Genomic DNA, 6,354 nt, shown 5'->3' on the forward strand with positions numbered 1-6,354 from the left:
GAACTTAGAACTAGTTAAACCTAACTAACCTAAGGACATCACACACATCCATGCCCGAGGCAGGATTCGAACCTGCGACCGTAGCGGTCTCGCGATTCCAGACTGCAGCGCCAGAACCGCGCGGCCACTTCGGCCGGCTGAGACGCACAGTCGCGAGAGAGACTTGGAGTGTGGAGCGGTTTGCGCGTGGTCGCGAAGAGATAGAAACACTTCGGCGTGCGGACTTGTGAACTTGTGAGATTTCCGAGGTTTCTATGGTGAAGACGTAGTATACGTTTAGAAGTCAATATCTCGCGAGCTATATTCTTGTTCATAGCTAATTACCGGCCTGAGTGGCCGAGCGGTTCTAGGCGCTACAGTCTGGAACCGCGCGACCGCGCGACCGCTACGGTCGCAGGTTCGAATCTTGCCACGAGCATGGATGTGTGTGAGGTCCTTAGGTTAGTTAGGTTTAAGAAGTTCTAACTTCTAGGGGACTGATGACCTCAGAAGTTAAGTCCCATAGTGGTCAGAGCCATTTGAACCACAACTAATTATGTGCAGTAGGAATCTATTCTTTCCCTGTTATTCAGCTTATAGTTTATTTAATTGTTGGACCATCGAAACCAATAAGACGTTCTTGTTATGGTCTTCAGTCCTGAGACTGGTTAGATGCAGCTCTCCTATCCTGTGCAAGCCTCTTCTTCTCCCAGTACCTACTGCAGCCTACATCCTTCTGAATCTGATTAGTGTATTCATCTCTTGGTCTTCCTCTACAATTTTTCCCTGCACGCTACCCTCCAGTACTAAATTGGTGATCCCTTGATGCCTCAGAACATGTCCTACCAACCGACCCCTTCTTCTAGTCAAGTTGTGCCACAAACTCCTCTTCTCCTCAATTCTATTCAATACCTCCTCATTAGTTATGTGATCTACCCATCTAATCTTCAGCATTCTTCTGTAGCACCACATTTCGAAAGCTTCTATTCTCTCCTTGTCCAAACTATTTATCGTCCATGTTTCACTTCCATACATGGCTACACTCCATACAAGTACTTTCAGAAATGACTTCCTGATACTTAAATCAATACTCGATATTAACAAATTTCTCTTCTTCAGAAACGCTTTCCTTGCCATTGCCAGTCTACATTTTATATCCTCTCTACTTCGACCATCATCAGTTATTTTGTTCCCCAAATAGCAAAAGTCCTTTACCACTTTAAGTGTCTCATTTCCTGATCTAATTCCCGCAGCATTACCCGACTTAATTCGACTACATTCCATTATCTTCGTTTTGCTTTTGTTGATGTTCATCTTATACCCTCGTTTCAAGACACTGTCCGTTCCGTTCAACTGCTCTTCCAAGTCCTTTGCTGTCTCTGACAGAATTACAATGTCATCGGCGAACCTCAACGTTTTTATTTCTTCTCCATGAGAAGAACCAATAAGTGTTTTTGCAGAAATATATTACATTCTCATAAGTACTTCTACTATCGTACTCATCATTCAAAGTCGTTAAGTTAGTACATGCAGATTTTATTTAATCGCAATCTTTCATCTATAAACGTCTATGTTACGTTCAAAATTCGCAATTGCCGAGTGATAGGAACTTCAACCATTCGATTCATGTTTCTATTCGTATTGTATACTGTTGACTCAGCAGTATTTGGCTTGTAATGCGGCAACTACGTATCGCAGCCACTAGACAACGAAACCAGCCAAAACTTTTAATATTTCAACTCTGCGTCGGATGGTGCGTAGTTGTGGGCCACACCACCACATCCTTTCATCATTGTATTCGAAAGGCCGCAAAGGGACGGTGTGTTTGCTTTCCGTCCAACGCTATACTTATTGCATGGACGTTCGCATGTGTCCTATCGTCCATTAGTGCTATTGCAGAAAGCCACATTTTTATGGGTACCTAAATCTTCTTGTATATTGTCATCACTTTGGCGTGATTATTTCAGAATTAAATAGTGAGACGTCCTCCGAACGTAAAACACCATACAAATTTTTGGCTCATAAACCCCTAAGCAAACTTGTACTCAACGTCTCTGTGGCCATTGGGCAGTAACTCAGCAAGGATTTCATTTTATTCTCTTTCACCTAATGTTCTCAGTCCGCTTCAGGTCGATCATAGTACTGGTAAGTGGGACACTTGTACGCCAGTTACCAATGGTTATGTTTCCCCTCCAGGCTTTTATGTGACTAGCAACTTATTTAAGAACATCCGAAAGTCGATTAGACTGTCTGAACGAACCGTCGTGCAACTAGAATTTTCTGTATTTCACTACAGCAACCACCTTTTATCCCAAATTTATTTGGATTTTTAAGGAAATACTGCTTAAACGAGATATGGTCTTGAAATGGAATGAGTTATTCATCAATCGTCAGATATTCTGTAGGAGAATACGCTTTCACGTGTTTTTGTCCTATAACGATCAGAAATTCACCAACAACAAACAAGAGGGACGTTAACTTATCTCATAATCACGCACTTAATACGTGAATACTAACTGAAACCATTATTTGACGTCACAGTTGCGTTAAATAATCACTCTATATTGTTTCTTTTAATTTTCGATGTCTCGTTATTTCACTGTGAAATACTTCGTACCATACTAATAGTTACGGCGAAAAATGGCTCTGGTTCTACATTACGGTCACAGAAGACATGGGACAGCGATAGTCACACATACAGATGACGACAGTATCGCGTGAACAAGATGTAAAAGGGCAGTGCGTTGTTGGAGCTGTTATTTGTATTCAGGTGATTCGCTTGAAAAAGTTTCCCACATGATTACGGGAGCACAAGGGGAATTAACAGACGTTGAAAGCGGAACGTTAGTTTGAGCTAGATGCATGGGACGTCCCATTTTGGAAATCGTTAGACAGTTGGATCCACAGTTTCAAGAGTGCCCCGAGAGTACCGAATTGCAGGCATTACCACTAACAACTGCCTTCACTTAACGACCAAAAGCAGTGGCGTTTGTGTAGTGTCAGTGCTAACAGACAAGCAACACTGCGTGAAATAACGTAGATATCCATGTACATCGTACGACGAACGTACCCGTTAGGACAGTGTGGCAAAATGTGGCGTTAATGGGCTGTGGCAGCAGACCACCTGCGCAAGTGCCTTTGCTAACACCACGGCATCGCATGCAGCGGCTATCCTGCGTTCGTGACCATATCGGCTCGATCCTAGACGACTGAAAAACCGTGGCCTTGTCAGATAAGGCCTGATTTCAGTTGGTAAGAGCTGATGGTTGGATTCGAGTGTGGCGCAGACCTCACGAAACCATGGACTCAAATTGTCAACAACGCACTGTGCCAGGTGATGTTGATTCCATAATGGTGTGGACTGGGTTTAAATGGAATCGACTATGTCTTCTGGTTCAACTGAACCGATCGTTGACAAAAAATTGTTGTGTTCGGCTTCTTGAAGACCATTTTCAGCCACCCATGGACTTCATTTTCCCAAATAACGATTGATATTTTTTGGATGTCACTGCGTTTTGCCAATTGGCCACAACTGTTCGTGAGTGGTTTTAAGAATAATCTGAAAAATTCGAGTGAATGATATGGCCACCCATCGAACATTTATGGGACATAATCAACAGATTAGTTCGGGCACAAAATCGCGCATCGGCAACACTTTCGCAACTATGGACCGATATAGAGACAGCATGGCTCAATATTTCTACAGGAGACTTCCAACAGCTTGTTGAGTTCATGTCACATCTAGCTGCTGCAGTAGGCTGGGAAAAATGAGGTCTGACACGACATTAGGAGTTATAAAAAAAAAATGCCGCGTGGCTAGCGCCTCCCATCAGGTAGACCGTTCACATGGTGCAAGTCTTTCGAGTTGACGCCACCTTTTTTTTTTTTTTTTTGTCGTTGCGGACGTTACATGACATTCGTTCAAGCTCTTTTGTTGATCCTTCCACTCAGTTTTTTAATTACAGAGGCCAACCGGCTCTCTGACCGAAGACGCCGAGGTACCGTGTCGGCAGTTACTTCGGCGACTTGCGTGTCGATGGGTATGAAAGGATGATGACAAGGACAACACAACACCCATTCCCTGAGCGGAGAAAATTTCCAACACAGCTGGGAATCGAACCCGGGCCGTTAGGTACGACATTCCGTCGGGCTCACCACTCAGCTACCAGCGCGGACATCACGAGGTATTCCATGGCTTTTGTCACCTCAGTGTAGAAGAACGCCAGCATTTGCATCAGGTCAGACGCACAATAGCAGAAGTTAAACATGAAACAGTAATACCAACCGCAAATCGATCACACAATTCCAGGCATGTAGACAATAAACAAACACTCTCTTGTTTGCATTGTGAAAGACGTGCATGCAAAGCACTCAGACTCAGTATGTACCCTCGCATGCTTGCTCAGTGCTTAAGTGTCAGGAAGGAAGTGACAAAACAAAAAAAAATATTTTGACAAATCGTGCCACAGAATCTAACAAGTTCTGTCACCCACACGGAGCGGATACCCAGAGCGGACAGCACACACACCCATTGCTACGCTTCTGTATGTGACGTCTCCGTGTCAGTTAGCGTCAGTACTTTGATTCAATACAACTGATTGCTACATATACTCCCCTCCACTACGATGGGCTATTTCACTGGTGGTGGGTCACGACACTGGCTAATACCAGTCCTTCACCACCAACAGCACTTCAGAACGACCAGTATGCTCTGTTATTTCAGTGAGTGTGTAACTTTATGTTATTCGTGGAGCTACACTCTCTCTCCTCAAGTACACTACACGCCATTAAAACTGCTACACCAAGAAGAAATTCAGATGATAAACGGGTATTCATTGGACAAATATATTACACTAGAACTGACATGTGATTACATTTTCTCGCAGTTTGGGTGCATAGATCATGAGAAATCAGTACCCAGAACAACCACCTCTGGCCGTAATAACGGCCTTGATACGCCTGGGCATTGAGTCAAATAGAGCTTGGAAACCGTGAACAGGTACAGCTGCCCATGCAGCTTCAACACGATACCACAGTTCATCAAGAGTAGTGACTGGCGTATTGTGACGAGCCAGTTGCTCGGCCACCATTGACCAAATGTTTTCAATTCGTGAGAGATCTGGAGAATGTGGTGGCCAGGGCAGCAGTCGAACATTTTCTGTATCCAGAAAGGCCCGTACAGGACCTGCAACATGCGGTAGTGCATTATCCTGCTCAAATGTAGGCTTTTGCAGGGATCGAATGATGGGTAGAGCCATGGGTCGTAACACATCTGAAATGTAGCGTCCACTCTTCAAAGTGGCGTCAATGCGAACAAGAGGTGATCAGACGTGTAACCAATGGCACCCCATACCATGACGCTGGGTGATAAGCCAATTTGGCGATGACGAATACACGCTTCCAAAGTGCGATCACCACGATGTCGCCAAACACGGATGCTACCATCATGATGCTGTAAACAGAACCTAGATTCATCCGAAAAAATGACGTTTTGCCACTCGTGCACCCATGTTCGTCGTTGACTACACCATCGCAGGCGCTCCCATCTGTGATGCAGCGTCAGCGGTAACTGCAACCATGGTCTAAGAGCTGATAGTCCATGCTGCTGCAAATTTCGTCTAACTGTTCGTGCAGATGGTTGTTGTCTTGCAAATGTGCCCATCTGTAGACTCAGGGTTCGAGACGTGGCTGCACGATCAGTTACAGCCATGCGGATAAGATGTCTGTCAACTCGACTGCTAGTGATATGAGGCCATTGGGATCCAGCCCAGCGTTCCGTATTACCCTCCAGAACTCACCGATTCCATATTCTGCTAACAGTCATTGGACCTCGACCAACGCGAGTAGCAATGTCGCGATACAATAAGCCGCAATCTCGATAGGCTACAATCCGACCTTTACCAAAGTTGAAAACGTAATGGTACGCATTTCTTCTTCTTACACGAGGCATCACAACGACGTTTCACCAGACAACGCCGGTGAACTGCTGTTTGTGTATGAGAAACCGGTTGGAAACTTTCCTCATGTCAGCACGTTGTAGGTGTCGCCACCGGCGCCAACCTTGCGTGAATGCTCTGAAAAGCTAATCATTTGCATATCACAGCAACTTCTTCCTGTCGGTTCAATTTCGCGTCTGTAGAACGTCATCTTCGTGGTCTAGCAATTTTAATGGCCAGTAGTGTAATTGTTTGTCAGATGAGTTCTACAGCAGGAAAAAACTTGACCTTTTCAGAATAGGTAAATACCTGGACGTCTGAACATTTTGTGATAACAAGACGCTGTATTATATCTATGTATATGGTACGCCACTTGAGATACGACATCGGCAGATGTTGAATACTGCCATTGTTCACGAAGAAATCTGATAGTGCCCGA

The sequence above is a fragment of the Schistocerca serialis genome, chromosome 9 (assembly GCF_023864345.2).
Source record: "Schistocerca serialis cubense isolate TAMUIC-IGC-003099 chromosome 9, iqSchSeri2.2, whole genome shotgun sequence".
Taxonomy (NCBI): Eukaryota; Metazoa; Arthropoda; class Insecta; order Orthoptera; family Acrididae; genus Schistocerca; species Schistocerca serialis.